The 21043-nt window shown below is 42.4% G+C and overlaps 1 protein-coding gene across 7 annotated transcripts in view; it reads left to right on the top strand.

Annotated features, from left to right (window-relative positions):
• Positions 1-21043, top strand: part of ZNF518B (zinc finger protein 518B) — a 40934-nt gene that overhangs the window by 7121 nt on the left and 12770 nt on the right. For 2 of the 7 annotated variants that reach the window (XR_013165714.1, XM_077136395.1), the window contains exons 1-2: positions 14424-14495; positions 16994-17177. The exons of 1 other annotated variant lie outside the window; for it this stretch is intronic. The gene's annotated coding sequence lies outside the window, so the exon portion shown is untranslated. 4 more of the 7 variants (XM_077136396.1, XM_077136398.1, XM_077136394.1 and 1 more) reach the window with 4 other exon arrangements.

The following is a 21043-nucleotide window of genomic DNA, read 5'->3' as shown; positions in this document are numbered from 1 at the left end:
AGACCAGCTTAAAGGAAAAACAATTTCAAATCGGTGATAAATATCAAAGAATAGCCAATAAAAACAGGTGAAAAAAATAGTGTGTGTGTTGGGGGGGCAAATAGTGGTTTGGGGCAGTTTTGCCCTCCAGATGTTCCTTTAAAAAATTAGCATAAAGCCACTGTAACTGAAACATACTAGAACATCCCAAAACAAGAACCTTACATGATCTAGGATTATAAATCAGTGGGAAAAGGGTGGTTTCTTTAAACAATCATTATTAGAACAATTTCCTGTAAAGCGGGGCGGGGGGGGGGGGGGGAGGGAAGATAGGTTCTCCCTTTCACTTGTATAAAAATAAATTCTATGTGAATTAAATATTTAAAGATTAAAATATAACTGACAATTTAGGAAAAAAGTCTATGAAAATATCTTTATGACCTTGGCACTTGCAGCCATGGTGGGTGTGAGAGGGCACTTCTTAAGTGAGAGAGGAAACTCAAAAAAATGAAAGGAAACATTTGATTATATAAATATTTTAAACATGACAAAAGATATAATAAGCAAAGCCGGAAGATAAAGAACAGATTGCAAAAAATATTTGAAATACATACATCAGATCCATAATATGTCAATAGCACCCCATAAATTGATAATATATAGATAAATAGCCCAATGGAAAACTAGTCATTTTACAGAGGGGAAAATCCTGATGCTCAAGAAAACATAAAAAGAAGTTCAATTTCAAACTAGCCGGGAAACACCAATTAAAATAACAATAAGTTACCATGTTTTTCACTCAACAGATGGTAAAATGTTCAGGAGCATGTTACATCCTGTACTATTTGGGGGAGGGAAGGGCAGAAGTTTCTATATATTGCTAATTACAATGGAATAGGAATTGCTGCAACTTTTTGGAATTAATCTGGCAAACTCTGTTAAAATTAAAACACATGTATCCTTTTACTCACCAACTCCACTTCTGGAAATTCATCTTATATAATTAAAAGAAACTTTACTGAAGTAGAAAGTATAAAGGTAAAGGATGTCTACTGAAGCATAATGACAGAAAAAATCCACTATAAAATTCATCATTAGAGAGATAACTAAATTGACAGGAAAATATTCATGCTACAGTATATTATGCAACTATTTAAAAGAATAATTTAGTGTTGCATCAATTATATTCTTGGGACATCTGTCATATGCTATTGAGTGATAAAAGCACCTTGCAGAGAAATACATACAGAATTTTCTGTTTTTTAAAAACAACCAGGCTGTGAGAATTCTTGCCTGCCATGCCGGAGACGGGGGTTCAATTCCCAGTGCCTGCCCATGTAAAAAACAGACAAACAAACAAACAAAAAAACAAAAAGAAAGAAAACAACAACCATGACTCTCAATAGATATTTGGCTATTTTTATATAAGAATTACATAAGAATATACTTGTTTATTAAATTTTTTTAGAGCTGGGATAGGGACAGGAAATTGTTTGAGATAGATAAAAGAGGAGGAAGACCATGAAAAATGAAAAATATCCTTACACTGTGCAAGAGAAAGGATACTAGAAAATTCTGTTAATGTAACAGCAAAAGTGTCAACTAAATATGCATGTGGACAAGATTAGAAGATAAGCTGGAAAAGTGTGAACATGATCTTGGTTGTTGAAAAAGATAAAATATGTCACCCTTTGGTGTCAAGCATTGTAATGCATCCTTCTAAAATGATGTCACCTATAAAATTCAATTCACTAGCTGAAAGCCTGTTTGCAATTTCTCATGATATTTGCAGGCATATCACCGTTTTTCACCTGAGGAACTTGAGTCCCTTTCCAAACATATGCACAATGCAAAGTCTCTACTTTTCCTTCCCTTTAAAAAAAAAACCCTGAGAATTTAAATGTTAGCTCTTGTTTCCAGGTCTTTTAGCAAGTCATCTAGAATTTTTAAAGAGTTAATTATGAAGAATTTGCAGAAACTTGACTTCAGTGTGAAACTGAAGTTAAAAGACATTTTCTGAGTTTCTTGTAACAAGGTAATCAGATTTAAAATAACAAATAAAATTGAAATCCACAAGTAGAAAAATAAGTGTTATTCATCTTTATAATAAATTAGCATCCTATACAATGGGCACCTACTACGTATTTATGGCTTTCTCATCTTATTTAATCAATAAATAAGATCCAATGCCGCCTTATAGACTCTTAGCAGATACTTGTGAGGTAGATTTCATTATTTCTGGCTCAGGTCTTATGATTATGGCTCCTTACTTACCTATGACCAAATGTGACCTATTAGGAAAACTTTGTCTTTGGAAATACTGGTACCCTCTAGTTAGGTCCTTAGACTCAGAAAGAAAAGATTTATGGAAATTCTGCTGACCCTGAGGCCAAGGTATCTTGCAAATATTTCAGTTGCTCACAATCTGAAGATGAACTATGTCCTGATTAACTGAGGAAAGGTCCTAGTAACTGCTTCTGCTCTTTATTGCTTTCTCACTCCTGCTCTACCTTACCCTTTTCCTTTATGAAAGCCCTCTGTGATTATCCCTGTGGAATCTTGTGAGTCCTTTCAGTTACCTGACCCTGTGTAATTGTTACTGCAGTGACTCTCATTTGAAAATTGAGCTTTAGATCAACCAACCTGTGTTGATAACCAGCCATGTTCCACCCTCACAACAGCCGTAGGAAAATGTCTGTGGTCATTGTGGACAAGTACTCCCCCACCTTCTCTAATTACAGTCATGCCCTCCAAAGGATGGCTTCAGCCTTGGTTTCAAAGGTCAGATCCTAGTCAGGATTGGCTACAGAATGTTTGGGGTCCAGTGCAAAATGAAAATGCATGGTGCTTGTAAAGAATTATTAATACTTTCAAGATGGTGAGAGCTGAGCATATAATCAAGTGTGGGGCTGTTCTGAACCCAGGCATCTGAGAGACACAGGTCTCAGGCACATGAAGCCAGCCCAGAATGACTGTGACACAATTCTGGTCAAGGAGACACAAGGAGAAATCTTCCAGGAAGCTCCGAGGAAGCTTTTCCTCCATACCAAGAGCTCTCCACATGGACGGAGATAGGTCTTTTCTCTTTGATCTCTGAGTCCTTGGGATGACAGCAGTCCTGAGGCTGCTGCTATTCAGTTGAGGAGAACACTGCTACACCAAAGATGGCAGCAAGCAAAGATGGTAGGAGCCATGTCCTTGATGGTGGTGTACAGTCAGTGATTTACCAGCCCTGCGATCAGTCATAGATGCGATCATACATCTCCTTAGGGATTAAACCAAATTGAACTGGAGCTTTCTGTGGTGTGGAAACTGAAATGCAGAGAAGCTATCTTACTCTAAGTCATAAAGCAAATACATTATAAAGCTTGGATTGAGCCCCAGCTCTGCCATGTTGTACATCTCATTCAATATCAGAGGCATCCACCGGTGTTTTGCCCTGTGGCAGCCCTACTCTAAAGACAATAGGTTTTTAACTCTCAACAATTCCCATTATAGAGGCAGAAGCCATGTCCAACATGAGGAGCAAAGTAATTTCTTCAGTTGTGTGGTCCCTAGATTTTTTTTTTTTTTGGGTGCATGGTCCAGCAATCGAACCCAGGTCTCCCACATGAAAGATGGGCATTCTAACCACTGAACTACTTGTGTACCCTCTAGATTTTTTTTTTAAGATTTCCCTATTGATGTAGAAAATTTTGACACAGAAAAAATAGAGGGGAAAGAAAGCTATGCCAAGAATATACTTTATGTTCAGTCGAAACTGGCTATGTAACTTGTGGGGCCTTGTGCAAAATGGAAACATGAGGTCCCTTGGAAAAGATTTTATTAGTAATTTCAAGACAGCAACAGAGCAATGAACAAGGACTGAGGCTTGTTCAGCTGCAAAGCCAGCCCTATCTTCAGTTAAATCTTACTGAAAAGCATTTTAAATGTCTATTGTCCTTTTTAAAGCAGTAAAGAAAGAGCAAGGAGATCATGGAATCATAGCACTGAAAAGTACTTTATCTTCTCTACTCTTGGACATTTCCAAAGAAATATCTCATGGCCATATGAGACTATTTACAAAATGAAACTTACCTTTTTTTCTTCCCACCTGACTGGCCTGTATCCCCCATCAAAAAATTATTCAAAGACCTATCCATTTGTCCAAGGCAGAAATTGAGATTCTTCCCCCTGCTTCATGCCTTACTCCCAAGCCCATTTCTGCTAGTCACTAAGTCTTGCTCTAAAAATTCCTGGAATCTGTTTCATACCAGTCGTTCAAGTTTAGGTCCTCATCATCTCTCCTAGCTGGTGTCCCTGACTGTTATTCTCTTGTCATTCTACTATATCTTCCAACTGTAAAAGAGTATTTATTAAAACACTATTCAAATATGGAGAAATTGGAAATACCCTAAATGTCTAGGAATACAGAGTCACAGTCATTGTATAATCATAAAATGGAATACCATAAGGCATTGAATTAGATGAACTACAGGCATGTGCATCAAAATAGATAGATCTCTTTGATAACTATTGTGTAACTATATTGAAAAAAAAAGTCAGTTGCCTATGTTTGTATGACTCTACTTCTGGATATTTTTTGTTCCAATGATACATATATATCTATCTCTGTCTGTACTACACTGTCTTAATTAACCTACTTCTATTGCAAGTCTTAAAAGTGGGTGGATTACAATACTGGTGATCAATAAGATGGAGAGGCAAGGGGTATGGGGTTTTTCTTTTTATTTATTTTCCTGGAGTAATGCAAATGTTTTAAAAATGACCATGGTGATGAATACACAACTAGGTGATGATATCATGAGCCATTGATTGTAAAATTTGGATGGATTACATGGTGTATGAAGATATCACAATAAAAATGTATTAAAAATAGATCTCAAAAAATGACTTTGAGTTAAAAGCAGGATATATTAAGATATTGCATACATACATGCATATATATATACATATATAATAGTTATATATATAATAGTTATATATGTATACATAAAGTTAAATATACATAGAAGATATATATATATATATATATATATATATATATATATATATATATATATACACACACACACATAGAATGCCACATCGGAAATAATTCTAAATTCTAAATTTCAGGGGTACCCCTGACTAAGTACTGGTTCCCACCTAATCAACCTCAAGCAGAGCCTACCAGTCAACAGTTCTATTCAGACACCTTAATCTACCAAACAGCTTTGTATGACTGCCTTCTAATATGTGTAAGACAAATAAAGATCATGAATTATTTGAGGAAAGCCTTCTATTTGAAAGCAAGAGAATAAAATGACCCCAAAAGTAAGAAAGAAATTCCAATAAAAAAGTCTAGGTAGTATTGTTTTTCAACATTGTACTGGAAGTTCTGCCAGAGCAGTTAGATAAGAAAAAGAAATAAAAGGCATCTAAGTTGGAAAGGAAGGAGAAAATCTGACACCATTTGTAGATGTCATGATCCTATATATAGGAAGTCTCAAAAAATCTACAACAAAGCTACTAGAGCTAATAAAGGAGTTCAGCAAAGTATCACGATAGAAGATCGACATGCAAAAATCAGTAATGTTTCTATACACTAGTAAAGAACAATCTGAGTGGGAAATCAGGAGAAAAATCCATTTACAATAGCAACTAAAAGAATCAAATATCTAGGAATGAATTTAACCAAGGATGTAAAGGACTTTTACTGAACAAAACACTGCTAGAAGAAATCAAAGAAGACCTAGATAAATGGAAGGACATTCTGTGTTAATGGATTGGAAGAATAAATCATTAAGATGACAATTCTACCCAAAATGATACACAGATTCAATTCAATCCCAATCAAAATTGCAATGGCCTACTTCAAAGACATGGAAAAGCTAATTATCACATTTATCTGGAAGGGTAAGGGACCCCAGATAGCCAAAAACAGCTTGAAAAAGAACAAGTTGGAGGACTCACACTTCCTGACTTTAAAGCATATTAGAAAGCTACAGTGGTCAAAATAGCATCGTACTAGCACAAAAATAGATATAGTGGCCAATGAAATAAAATTGAGGGCTCAGAAATAGACCCTCACGTCTATGGCCAATTGATTCCAAGTCAACTCAGCTGGAAAAGAAGAGTCTCTTCAACAAATAGTTTTGGGAGAACTGGATATCCATATGCAAAGAAATTACAGAGGAACCCCACATCATACCTTATATAAAAAATAACTCAAAATGAGTCAAAGGCCTAAATTTAAGAACCAGGACCATAATACTGCTAGGAGAAAATGGATGGAAGCAACTTCAAGATCTTATGTTAAACAATGGTTTCTTGGACTTCATACCCAAAGCACAAGCAACAAAGAAAAAAAAAATGGAAAAGTGAGATTCAAAATAAAAATTTGTTGTGTCTCAAAGGACATTGTCACAAAAGTGAAAAGACAACCCACTCAATCAGAGAAAATATTTGGAAATCACAAATCCAATAAGGATTTAATATGCAGAATATATAAAGAAATCCTACAACTCAACAATATAAACTGAACAACTTAATTTAAAAATGAGCAAAAATGAAACAAAATAAAGTTGCAGTGGTTAAGAGATTTCAGATAGAGTTAAGAGGTCATTCTGAAAGTTATTCTTATGCTTCAGTCAGATATTGCAAATTGCCACAGTATATCAAGTCCCAACCAAAACTATTCCTGAAACCCCTAAAAAACACCCTGATCTCCATCTAAGACTTGATAAAAGCTTTACCTATTAAGCTTATTTTTTTAGAAATTAAAGCCCCCAAATGGCTCCTATGTTAGATAAGCTCTGAAACCCAGAGGTACTAGTCTCTCCAAGAACATTAACTGTTTTCTTTTGCTACCCCATAAAGTCAACACCCTTTTTCAGAAAGAAGAACTTAAAATGGTCATTGTCCAGATATCCCTGAAGATTGAGGGAATGATCACATGAGAGGGAGGAGGTGTAATTGAGAAGTTAGACTTATACAAACAATTATGGGTACTGACTCATTATAGAGATATTTCTTAGTTTCTGGTGTATTAGAATAGCCAGAAGGAAATACCTGAAATTGTTGGAACTGTAATTCAGTAGCCTTGATCTTTGATCTTGATTGCATAGCTATATAGGCTTCATCTTGTAACTGCGTGATTGTAGAAACCTTGTGACTGACACTCCCTTTATCCAGTGTATGGGTAGATGAGTAATAAAGGTATGCATGAAAAAAAAAAGAATACAAAAAAAGGCAAAAGACTTGAAATAGACATTTCACCAAAGAGGATATATAAATGGCTAAAAGATGCTCAACATCACTGGCCATTATGGAAATGCAAATTAAAACCACAATGAGATATCATTTCATACCCACTAGAATGATTACTATTAGAAAAACAGAAAACTGCAAATGGAGAGGATGTGAAGAAACAGGAAAATTCATTCACTGCTAGTGGGAATGTAAAATGGTACAAAGAAAGTTTGGCAATTATTCAAAAAGTGAAGTATAGAATTATCACATGTGCTGGTTTGAAATGATGTATGTACTCTAGAAAAGCCATGTTTTAATCCTAATCTAATTTTGTAAAGGTAGCCATTTCTTCTAATCCCTATTCAGTACTGAATGATTGAAACTGTAATTAGATCATCTCCCTGGAGATGTGATTTAATCAGGAGTGATTGTTAAGCTGGATTAGCTGGAGGCATGTCTCCACCCATTTGGTTGGGTCTTGATTAGTTTCTGGAGTCCTATAAAAGAGGAAACATTTTGGAGAAAGAAGGAGATTCAGAGTAAGCAGAGCAGAATGACATAGCCATGAGAATCAGAGTCCACCAGCCAGTGACCTTTGGAGATGAAGAAGGAACATGCCTCCTGGGGAGCTTCATGAAACAGGAAGCCAGGAAAAGAAGCAAGCAGATGATGCTATGGTCACCATGTGCCCTTCCACATGAGAGAGGAACCCTGACCATGTTTACCATGTTCCTTTCCAGATGAGAGAGAGACCCTGATTGTGTTTGCCACGTGCCCTTCTACTTGAGAAGGAAACCCTGAACTTCATTGGCCTTCCTGAACCAAGTATTCTTTCCTGGATGCCTTAGATTGGACATTTCTGTAGACTTGTTTTAATTGGGACATTTTCTCGGCCTTAGAACTGTAAACTAGCAACTTATTAAATTCTCCTTTTTAAAAGCCATTCCTTTTCTGTACTGCATTCTGGCAGCTGGCAAACTAGAACACCATATGATCCAGTAATCCCACTACTAGGTATATACCCCAAAAAAATGAAAGTAGAAACTTAAAGAGGTATTTTCATACTAATGTTTGTTTGTTTTTTTAACTTTTTTATTGTATAATATAACATATGTACAAAGCAAAAAAAGAAAAAAAGTAATAATTTTCAAAGCACTCTTCAACAAGTAGTTACAGAACAGATTCCAGGGTTTGTCATGGTCCACCATTCCATTCCAGCATCTTCTAGCTGCTCCAGAATATTGGCGGTTAAAAGGAAAAAAAAAAAATATATATATATGTATATATGTTTTAATCATTACAAATGATTTTTTTCTTTTTTATGAAAAATAACATATATACAAAAAAGCCACACATTTCAAAGCAAATTGCGACAATTAGTTGTAGACGAGATTTCAGAGCCTGATATGGGTTACAATTCTACAAGTTTAGGTTTTTACTTCTAGTTGCTCTAAGATACTGGAGACTAAAAGAAATATCAGCATAATGATTCAGCCACTATACTCAGTTGTTAAACCCCACCTTCTCTGTATAACTCCACCATCATCTTTGATCTTTCTCTCACTCTTTAGGGGTATTTGGGTCATACCCATTCAAACTTTTTCATGTTGGAAGGGGCTGTTGATAATATGGGGTAGGGGGATGGAACTAGCTGATGTTCTGGAGAGACTGGCCCCTCTGCATTTCAGGACTTATCTGGCCCAGGGACCCATCTGCAGGTTGTAGGTTTCTGGAAAGTTACCCTAATGCACAGAACCTTTGTAGAATATTAAATATCACCCTACATATTCTTTAGAATTGGCTGGAATGGTTTTGGTTGGGGTCACACTGATGTTTATAGCATGATTATTCAAATTGCCAAAAGACAGAAGCAACCCAAGTGTGCATCAACCAATGCATGGATAAACAAAATGTGGTATAAACTTACAATGGAATATTATTCAGCTGTTAAAAGGAATGACATCCTGACATATGCAACAACAGCAATGAACCTTGAGGACATTATGCTGAGTGAAATAAGCCACACACAAAAGGACTAATATTTTATGATCTCACGATATGAACTTATTATACTAAGCAAATTCATAGAGTTAGAATCTAGATTATAGTTTACCAGGGGATTGATTGGGTTTGGAGATTGGGGAGTTGGTGCTCGATTTGTACAGAATTTCTGTTCAGAAATCAGTGGCTGTGACCATAGCACAGCGTTGTGAGTATACTTAGCAGCACTGAAGCCTATAGGTGAATAGGTCAAAAGCAAAAACTTTAGGTTGTATAGTTGCTGCAGTGAAAATTAAAACATAAAATAAAGGACTGTGTTACACAGTGAACCCTAACATAGATGACGGACTATGGTTCATAGTACAAGTATAAGAATTTCTTCCATGGATTTTCACAATGTAGACTTGAATACAAGGTGTTAATAATAGGATGGTACATGGAGGAAAATACACCTAACATACACTATGGACGATAGTTAATATTGTAATAATCTTTTATCAGTTTCAACAAAAGTAACTAATAAATTATGTCAGCTCTCTGGGGTGTTTAAGTGCCAAACCCTCTGTCATAGGTACTGGGAACCCAGGGATGAACAAGAGGGACAGTAGCTTATTTCATAGTGGAAGAGATTAAGCAAATACTAATAATTTCAGTTCGTTATGAAGAACATAAAGCAGGGGTGTCATCGAGCGGGTGGAGGTGAAGGCCATGTGAGATGAGCTGGCTATTCAGGCTCTCCGAGAAGGTGATTTCGGAGTTGAGAAGTCAAGATGAGAAAGATGACAGATCGTCCCAGGCAGAAAGAACAAAGAGAAGCGTGGCGCTTGGGCGGCGCCGATCCGCGAGCACTGGTGTGAGGAGGAGAGGGTAAAAAGTGACGTTGGGGGCAGGCAGGGGTTTCGGCGGGAGAAGTGCTCCTAGCGGAGTGCCTTGATGCCACTTCCTTTGCGAAGGGACCAGCCTGGGTGCCGCGTAATGGAAGAGAGCTCGGACCAGCTCAAGCAGAAAGACAAGGAAGGCGGCCACCGCGACAGCTTGGCGCTATCGATAGAGAGCACCGGGTGATCCCCCACTCTGCTCCTCTTTGAACGTAGACGCCCCCCACCCCCCTGCACGTGGCTAGGACGCTGTGCGAGCCTCTTGCGACCGCCCCCGAGGATGGTTACACCCCACACGCGTTCCTCCACCCTACTAAGCTGATGCCCCGCTCGGATGTCATACCCGAGTCCGATTGCCAGGAAGGTTTCTGAACGCTCACTCTCCGCTTTTGTATCCATCCCCTCGGAACCGACCGGGCTACCTCCCGTCCACAGACCACTCTTTGAATAGCACTGGTCTCATACCAGGCAGGATGGCGGCTCGGCCCAGATTGGCACTGGGAGGCAGGCCTGTCCTACTCCAGGCGGCATGCTGGATCTTTGGCTTCGACGAGGAGGACACCAGAGGCGGCGGGCCCCACCGATTTGGATATCGAAGAAAACGTGAAGTGAGAAGGGGACGGTGAACCCATCAGGAACCCCATCGAGCCCACGCCTCCTAGATTCTCCATCGCGACCGTTTGCTGAAATGCAAACTGTAGTTTGGGCGCAGGGGGACGCCTGCGTAAGGCTGATACGCCAGCGATTCACGCAAGGCTTTATCTCACAGCGCTGCGAAACCAGCGCCTGTCGCTCCCGTTCCCAAGGCATTAGCCAAACAGAAGCGAAGTATCACATCGCCAATTCTGGAACGAGCGGGATCGGCGGGAGGGAGGGGCAGCCCAGGTGGCAGCCAGCCCAGGCGGCCCAGGTGAGCAGCAGCGCGCGCCACCCGCGCAGTGCCAGGTAGAGCTCTACTCGTGCAGAAGCCGCTGCCGCAGCGGAGGAATGGAGAGCCGGCCCCGCAGCGACGCCCCAGGAGAACCGCGGTACTGCAGCGCGCGGCTCCTCACTAGCAGCGCCTGGGGCAGCTCTACAGGCCGCGAATGTCTGGTTCGCGGCTCCGCCCCACCAGCCCCACCCGCGGCCGAATTGGACAGTGCCTGGTGTGCACGGTCCAAAGCGCCAAGGGATGCAGGCTCAGAGGTTCAGATTCCAATCGGTCCTTCCGCGGGGCGCAAGGGGGCGGCGCTCTTCTCCCCGGACAACCTTGAGGAAAGGTTGCTCCGGTTGCTCCAGTTTTCCAAGTAGGAAAGCAGTCTCAGAGACCCGCAGTGCTTGCCCAGGAGCGACCGGGATTCGAACTTTGTAGCCTCTGCACCCTGCGTCCCAGGACTAGGAAAAGTGCTGAATATTGAGTCTAAGGTCAGTCATATATGAAGTTGGTGACCCTTGGCAAACAGGCCGTTATTCCTCTTCCACGGATGAGAAGATTAAGACTCAAGATTAAGACTCAAGGAAGTTACTAAAAACTGCTGAAATCTCTTAACAGAGAAAAGCCACTTCCTTGGGTCTTCTGTTAATGCATACTGTCTTCAAGCGTTTGACTAAATTTACAAGTCTGTTCCTGGGAACTCTAAGGGGAAGTTCCTGATCTGGGTGTTAGAGACCTGGCCACTTTTCTGAAACACAGGGGGCTTTTGTTAATACTTCTGCTAGGCCACAGTTACCCCCATTTGCAGAATGGCAGCAAATGACTCCTAAAATCTCAGTTTGTGTCTAGGATGCTCTAAACGCACGCCTTTCCTTCCCATCCTCAAATGTGCCCACCTTGTTCCCATCTCATGGCCTTTGCACATGCTGTTCCCTCCATGGAAATGTTTTTTTCTGTCTTCCTGTGGTTGACTCCCTCTCATGGTTCAGATCTCTTCTTAAAAGTCACCTCTTCAATGAGCCTTCCAGGACAATCGTCTCTATTTCTACCCACCTCTCCCAGACCACCCCACCCAGTTTTGTTTCCTCTCTGGTCTTTAGCACTCCCTAATTTAGTTAAGTATCCCTTTACTTGTTTATGGCCCACCACCCCCCAACATAATGAATAGTCCCTGAGATCAGAGAGCTTTTATCTTATTCCGCACTCCATCCTTAGCACCGAATCTGTGTCTGCACTGCGCAGTCACTCATTAAATGTTTGTTGCATGAATAAGTAAACAAATGAATGTGGGCTACGCTTATACACAGTGACTGCCTTCACTCACACATCTTCCCTCCTCTCTTCTTGGTTTAGGGATTAGTATTAGTATCTGGGAGGTCATGCATGGAATATTTAGACAAATTAAGCTGGGACAGGGAGAGGAGGAAGCAGTCTTGAAGGACAGAACAAGTTGACTGGAAATGTTCATTGCCTGCAGGTGGGGAAACAACATTTCAACGTGAACTCTTCCAAGACTTTTTGTGCAAACAGTTCAACCTTAATTAAGGGATTCTGCAGGAGTGGTTTCTATCCTGGTTCACCCTTTTTCAGGTGGAAAATACCCGTTTCCAGGCCTTCTGTAAAGCATTTTATCTCGCTAAGAAATACAAAAGAGGTAACAGCTACTAGGTCTTCCCTATCTGCCAGGCTCTGTGCTGAGTCTTGATCTCTTTTCTCTTGTTCAATGCTCACAACCTGCCTAGCAGGTAGGTACTGTTTAGTCACTGGATTTTACATAAGGAAACCAAGATTCAGACAGGTTAGGGAGTGGGCCCTCGCAGCACCCATGTGCCAGAGCTGGGATTTATAACCAGCCATAACTCCAGAGAAATTGCCAGGAAATCTAAAGACACTTTTTCATTAATTCTGTGTGACTCAAGAGAGCAGAGCTGTGACATATGAGTGGCAGTTACAAGTTGAGGCAACAATTTGGGCCAAATTTTAGAAAAAAAAAAAAAGACTCAAATACTTAGAATCAACAGTTTTTCTTGATTTGGCTCCTTTTGCTACTAGAAATTTTCAGGGAGTGGCCAGTGCAGCGATTCTCAGTTCCCTCCCCAACCTCATCCATGCTTCCGGTGACAGTGGACTCTCTGAGACTTATGTATGCTCATATATGTGTTTTTCTGGGAAGATTATTAGCTTCTCTGAGCCCCAGGAGACAGAACCAGTAGCCGAGCAGCTCTCTTATCAGCAACGAGGTCAGGCGATTGCAACATAGGGGAAAAGACTTTCTGTTGGGTGATCCAGTTCTGAGTCAGCATTCTCGCTGGCCAGCTCTTGCTATTTCAAGGGGGAGATTTTACCCCGCTGGTCGTCCTCTGACTGACACTTTCTTCCTGAATTCCTCTACTCCCGCGTCGCAGCACTGCAGGAGGCCTCATCTCCAGTGTGCAGCAGCCTGGTGATGCCCGTGCAACGCTAGTCGCTGGCCGCCAACAGGAAAGGTGGAAACTAGCCTTGCCCCTTCCGGAGCTTTGAAGTGAACTTTAGGCTCCTGTTCCCGGAGAAGCTGCACTTCCCAGGAACTGCTCTCTGCGACCTTCTGCCATTGCTTGGAGCAGTTTTACTTTAAGGGCTCAGCATGTAATTACGCTTCTCCGGCATTAGCGTCTCCTTCTTTCCTAAGAGGGGGCCTATTTTAGGCGCATCTACCTTCCAGAAGGTCAAAGGTGTGGGTGAGGGATCCCCGGAAATGGAAATTGGAGTCCAAGAAGCAGAAGGAAACACTGATGGTAATGGCAGTAAATGAGCTCACACCATCTCCAGACTCTTCCACAACCACTGTCTCGTCTGACCCGCAAAACCACCACCATGATAGAGAGAGTGCGGGCCTCAAGTATGATCATCCCCACGTTCAGAAATGAAAACACTGAAACAGGTCAGGAGCGTTCTTCGCCCAAAGTCCCGCAGCCAGGGTGTGAAGGAGTCGCGGTGTCCGGATTCCAACCCGTACTGCTGCCCTCAAAAGCGGTGGAATTTGGAGGCTGAAGAATCTAGCTCCTTTTTTCTTGCCTTCACTCAACAGCTACCGGACATCCAGCTCCAAGAGGGCAGGGACCATAGCCGGCCTCGGCTTGCACCCAGGCGAGGTGCACAGGACCGATGTCCAGGAACCCTCCACGGGGTGCGCGGCGAGGCTTCTGGGGCCTATGGGCATCCAGTCTAGAATGTTCGCACATTGCACGCTGTCCGTGAACACGGTGGGACGAGTTCTTAGCCGAGAACCAGGGCTCGGGATGGGTCTTCGGTTTTTGTGTCTGGGCAGCGCTGAAACCCGGCGGGGGCGCGCACAGCCTTAGGGACCTCAGGCGCCGGGCCTGGTCCTCGCCGCGCCGCCGCCGCACTGCGCACGCGCGGCCCGGCTCCGCCCCCGAGTAGGGACCTACAGCGGGTGCGGCGGCGGCGGCTGGCGGCGGAGACGCCCCTTGGCCCGGACCCGGGGCGGCCGGGTGAGTGGCTGGGCGGGAGGACGAGGGTTCCCGGGCCGTGCGCTCGGGACTGGCGGGGCCCGAGCGCGCAGGGCGGGGGCCTGACCGAGCCGCGCTGGGGACGGGTGATACAGGGCGCGTGGCCCCCGTCCCTTCGGGTCCGAGCCGTCGGCCGGCGTCGTGGCGAGGAGGCCCGGGATCGCCCAGATGCGGCCGCGGGCTCCGGCCGGTGGGGACAGAGGGACACCGGCCGCGAGCTACAGCCTGGGGGGGTGAGAGGTGGCGGTGGTGGTGGCGGCGCGCAGGCCGCGGGGAGGGGGCGGCCCTGGGGTCCGGGGGCCGCAGGCCGCGGATTCCAGCTGGGTATGGGCGTCGGGTCGCGGGCTCCGGGCGGGACGGGGGAGGGCGGGCCGCGGGGACGCGCGAGGGTGTGCGGAGCCGGCGCCCGAGCCGGTCTTTGTGCCGCCGCGACCCCGCAGACCGGCCGCGAACGCGCCCGAAAAGTAGCAGCGTGTGGGCAGCGAGGGCCGTTTGTGTGGAGCCGCCCGGGTCCGGCCTCCCTCTCCCCGCCCCCGTCTTTTAAATGATGCGTCTCCGAGAATTTCTACCGGTCGGCTCGGAGCAGGAAGTGTCGCACGGAGGCCATTTTTAAAGCCTCCTGCGGGCCTCGGAGGTAAGCGTTGACATTTTGATATCCAGTAGTTAGAAGCCGCCCCCGCGCGCCCCGAGGGAAGCCGGGTGGCCCCCGGGAGACCACTCTGTAATCTGACCGTCCCGGCGCCTTCCCTTCTTAGCACCTGCTTGGTTAGATGTGGATCGCCCTGGGTCCTCCACGTTTGGATAACGTGATTGTGCCAACAATAAACTTGCAAACCAGACTGGCATTGTCTTTCCTTGGAATGTTCGAGAGTGTGCCCAGGGATGGGCTTGTCCAGTGAATACCTCTATATCTTTGTCGGGGTGATGGTGGGAAACGCATATGCGTGGATGGTGAAGGTTTGAACTCATCCAAATGCTGATGCTGCTCATTGTAGGAACCCCCCTGCCCTTTTTATCTTTGGGGTTACTGGGTTGTTAAGCGGGGTTGGGGGGGGCGGGGAACCACAGGGGTTCAAAAGAATGAGTTTCCTAACTGGAAAACGAAAGTCGAAGGGAAGATTGGGAGAAAACACCTAAATCCTTCTACAGTTCTGTATTTAATGTATCGCGTTAAAATAACCTTCACTTTAATAACGGGAAAAATGAACAGTTTGTCGACAATAACGTTAAAAAGCAAAAAGTGAAATACTGAGCACTTTATGCTCTTTAAAGATAAGCATCTGCACAACCTCATGTTGTGTTAGAATCCTTAAGCGTTATCCCTTAGTTTAGTGTTGACGTCAACAACGAACGCTAAGACAAACCCTGACCTCTAGGAGCCTGCGGTACTTTCTCATGGAAGCATGGAGAGAGGATAAGAATTTATCTCTTTATCTCTCTCTCTCTGAGTCACATATGCAAAGTCCAACCCATTCTGTGATGTGTATCCATGAGAGATAACAGGCCAAGGCTTCTGAAAGCCCAGGAAATATTTAGGAAACAACATTGTATAGACTCTTCAAATAGAATACAAGTAGATTTTTTTTTAAACAATTAAAAATATTGAGGCTATCTTTAGCCCAGAGGATTTGGTTTTTATAAAGAATTACTTTTATTTTAGGTCTAAGCCTTGAAGGTACCATTTCTGGTTGTGTCAAGTTTTGTTATGCTGAGAGCATTCGTTAAAATGCAGTTTGAAAAAGCAGACAAAGGAGAACATTATTTTATTGATTACCCCACCTCCCTGATGTTTGCAAGACTAACGTGGATTTTAAATGTCAATTAAGAAAAAATCACAATACTTCTCTATGTCTTGTCTATAACTGCAAGAATTTGTAACATTTTTTGTGCAAGAGAAAGGATAAAGAACAACATTTTTATTACCATCACTTCCTGCCATTTCTTTCATTCATTTATTCATTCAGGCCATATATATTGAGCGCCTTCTGTGGCTCCCCCCTGTGCTGTTGATTATGATACATGAGTTCCTCACCAGCAAGGATTTCTCCAGTCTTGATTGTTCTCCAGCTGTCTGTCTGTTTACTGTCTGCATTTTCTTTGTTCACATATGCCACCCAGCCACCTGCAGTTTCCAGGATTCATCCTTGGAGTCCAGTGACTAAAGACCATCTATTCCAGATATTCTTATCATTGAGAGGGTAGGGGAACCATCTGAATTATCTGGGAAAAATTTAAAATCGTATGTCTGAACTCCACCTCAGGAAAAGGGCAGTCTGATTCATAAGGTCACTCCAGTCCTGGGGATCCTCTCTCTCTCTCTCTCTCTTTTTTTAAGCTCCCTGAGTGATTTTTGCCACACATTGCTGCTTGAGAAGTACTGCTGGGACTCATACCCTTTATTTTATTCAAGAAATACACCCTGAGAAATCAAAGCTGTACAGATCCAGAACTTAAATCCAAGCATCTGGCTTTTGTTGCAGGGTTTTTTGGGTAGTGCCTGGACCTGCTGCACAGGGTTCTGAGTTTGGAAGGCTACTTCAGGACCTGAACTCATGAGACCCAATGGGACACTGTGCCTGAGAAGAAAAAGCCTGGAAGAGAACGACCCACGGGACTTGACACCCTTTTGACTCGCTTCTGCAGCTGTCTGACTCCAGACAGGAAGTAAGAACTGCTCAAGTGGCAGCAGACCTTGACTAGGACCCTTTGGTTCACAGCCTCCACTCCCTTCTCTGGAGCATGTCTTTGTCTGCTCCTGTAAGAATGGGGCGGGAGAAGGATGATGGTGTGGAAGGACAAGGCCTCCCTGGCAACTCTGAACCCTTTTATGGTGAGGACCCAAGAGTCTGCACCCTGTCAGTCTGCATTGAGAAATAACACTTTCTCCGCTGACCATGATGCAGTTTGCAAACCACATTCCCATGAGGTCTATTTAAATGTTGTATTTGTGTGAGCTATTATTTTTGAGGAAAGTGTGATAGTAGAAAAAAATATTGATTAGTCACCAGCTGCTGCCTTTCGCCAATTCTGACATTAGAATAAAGTGACTAGCCTTCCTGTCTCTAATTAAATCGGAATCTTTGTGCTGTTACTTTTAAAGTATCTCAGCTAATTCTGGTTTTTAGTAGGGTACTAATCATCCTGGGTTGCCTTGGACTTTTGTAGTTAAAACTTGGAACTTCGCAGGCATATCAGGACGAGTTTGTCACCCTAATGCAGCCAAGATTGCGAACCATATGTGTCCTTGATCTTTAGCACCTTTTAGAGTCCTGGTGACACTTGATTTGTTTCATAACATAGAATTTTGTTATGTTACAGAAACAAATTTTACTCCTTAACATTTCCTCCCACAAATGGATCTGCAAGTTTTTACATTTTAAGCATTCTAGCACTGCTTATATTCTCCTTTTGAAAAGTTTTCTCAAAGTATTAAAAAACAAAACACTATATAAAATTTCCTTTATCTTCAGAAGTAGACTCAATTGACCTGCTCAACAGTGTCAAGTGGATCCCAAAAGAATGCCTTTATAGAGAGGAGGGTGGGGGAGAAGAAGATCCTCACCCCCAGCCAACTGATGAACTCATTTTGCTAGACCTTTATCTAATCTGGTTTATTTAAGCTATCAGTTTCTGCTTCCCTGGACATCACTGGACTCTTGTACCTTTACGGGAGTCTTAGAAAAATATGTTGATTTCTTGACAGAACATTTATTGTTTTCCAAGCATAAAACTACTTGCGTTTTCTTCATTTATCTTCACGCCAGCCATTGCCATTTCAATAGAGCATACCTAAACTCAGAGACGTTAAGTAACGAGTCCAGAATCACACAGCTAATAAGCCAAAATGTAGGTTTTATACCTTGCTTTTAGTTGTCTCCAGGTCATTATTCTTCCACTCTATTACTCCAAGCTTCTTTCATGTGGAAAGTGGAGAATCACAGCAGGACCTCTCTCTTGCGGCCTTCTTGCCACATTATGTTGCTGAAATGTGAAAGACTTGGTTTCAGAAGGAAATTTAGCATCCTAAAGGTGATTTGACTTGTAATTCAGTCATTTCTAAGCACAAGGGAGTTTGGCAAAAATAATGCTTTCTTGGTGTTTTTCATTTTTTCGATCCCTTTACCCATTCAGCATTCAGTTCCATTTGGTCGCACTGTACGGTCTGTGAAAGAGCTCTTCCTGAGGCTATAGTTTCTTGCTGAATGCCATCCTACTAGGAAATATTAGCAATTTGTATGTCTACTATTAGATTTTTTCCGTAATCGGGTATTAATTTATATATGACTGAGGACTTCATAGTAGAAGCCTGTGAAAGTTTGGTGTCTGAGGAATGTTAATTAGACAAACCTTTGCTACAGCCAAATAGACAAAAGGAACATAGATAATATTTTTTGAGCATCTCCTTGTGCTACTGGGCTGAGAGCATTGCATGCGCTATCTAGTTTGCTTCACCTAATCACTCTTTTAAGTTTGTTGGCTAAAGCCTATTTCCTTGCCTGTAAATGAATAGAGAGAAATACTTTGCTTAAGACCCAGTAAATAAGGGACAGGATTGGAGTTTGAACTGAAAACCTTCTAATTCCATTCCATTTGTTCTTCACTGGAAGAGCTGCTATATCCCTTCCCCTGTGGTGAATGCTGCAGAAGCCACAATGAAAGGAGGATTTCAGGATCAGGAGTGCCGGAAAGAGCTTTTAAAACTTTCTTCTCCATCCATTAGGATGTAGGAAGTCAACAGATAACTGAATTTACAAAACATGTCTCATGGACAAGCTGATTTGCCATGTTGCATGCATGCAATGGCATTGCCCAGCTTTAGTTTTCATATCCTCTAGAAGGGAAACAGTTGCTTAGAAGCCTATTTCACAGTTCTGCTCGGCTTGGAGGGAGGTGGGTGAAGAAAATGTAGTCTAGTAACTAGTTTATATGGAAACCTCAACAGTAGTGAGTACAGTCATCGTTGCCTCTTTGCCATGATTAGCAGTGTCTGGTAGATACTTTGCTGTTAAGGCTGGGGTTGGGGCAGGGTTAAGTTGATAAGTATTAAATTATCTTTTTTGTGGTAGGACCAAGAAAGTATAGTTAAAATTATACAGTGAAATTTTGTATATATTCTGGGAAGAGTAGTGCCTGGCAGCTAAGAAACTTGTATCTTAGCTCACTGTTTGTGACCGGCATAATTTCTACCTCAGTTTTCTTCATAAAACATGGAAAATAACACTAATTTCTCGTGTAAATTGTATGCTTATATGCCAGTAACTTACCGAAGCACACGTACTCAACGTTATTTCATTAAATCCTCACGATGGCTCTGTGAGACTGATGTTATCACTGTCTCAGTTTTACAGGTGAGGAATCTAACACAAGGTTCAGCACTGTGCCCAAGGCCATGATGGAGCTGGCATTTAAATCCCTGTACTCTTATTCCAAAATTTGTAGTTCTGACTACTATTTTAAGTTCTTCTAATTCTTTTGAACATTGTCAGAGTCCAGCATTTAGAAATCAGGCAAGGACTTTCACAATAGCTCATGTTTTTTATAGCTCTAAATGTCACTGTTTTTTCCCCCAAACTGGTATTTTTTTCTGTGTATGTCTGTACGTCTTCAAGAAACCAGGACAAGTGAGCTCAAAATTAAAAAGAAAAACCTACTAACAGCAAATGCATTTAGGCCTTGTCTCAGGAAAAAACAAGACTCGTTTTAGAAGTGTCTCTGTGTTGTGATGCCCTGTGCCACTTGTCTTTGGTGCATGACTGGTGCGTGACAGTTATCTTCAACTAATGCTATAGATGACTCTACATTAAAAAGCTCATTATCTGCTGTTAAGTAATTTTTGGAATACAGGCAACTTAATAATAGATTAACATCTTATTTACTGTGCCAAAGTCAGTAATAAGTATTTTTCCGTGTTTTTGAGAACTCTCGTAATGTGTCTGAACAAAGGAATACGTTTTTCTAGTCCCAAGAGGTCAAGTGTAGACAGGCTTTGAGTTTGAAAGGTAGTAAACACTGACCCTGATGCTCATAGTAATTTATCAAGTGCCCACTCAGTATGAGGCCCATGCAAGATCCTTCATCTACACTGTTTTACATAATCCTTGATCATCAGCCCATTGGGCAGTAACTTGTCAGGAGGACCCAGCTTCACAGGTGGTTGTACCTGGATGTGAACCTGGTAGATGTATGGAGGAAACAGGGTCTTGGCCACCTATTGCTCAGATGTGCCTGCTGTGGCCTCTGGAGTGTTCACATGTAAACCAGCATCGAAGCCATCTCCATTCTTCCATCCTACTGTGTCAGTTTACTCTGTCTTGGGGTGTTACATCTGAGATTTTTCCCTACGACTAGCCACCCAAGTTGCAAGACCATAGAAAACTTCATCTGCTTGTAAAGAAGCCTGACATTTTTTTCACTTGGACTGAGAGAAGTGCTGATGTAGCACTCTTTATTTTGAGAATGGTTTAGAAGCCAAGAAGATATTTTCATACAGGTGACTAAATTTGGTCATGGCTCAAATGTCTTGTCTTCCT

This window comes from Tamandua tetradactyla, chromosome 19 (assembly GCF_023851605.1).
Source record: "Tamandua tetradactyla isolate mTamTet1 chromosome 19, mTamTet1.pri, whole genome shotgun sequence".
Taxonomy (NCBI): domain Eukaryota; kingdom Metazoa; phylum Chordata; class Mammalia; order Pilosa; family Myrmecophagidae; genus Tamandua; species Tamandua tetradactyla.
Note: the sequence above shows the minus strand (reverse complement) of the source record. Positions and strands in the feature narration are given on the sequence as shown.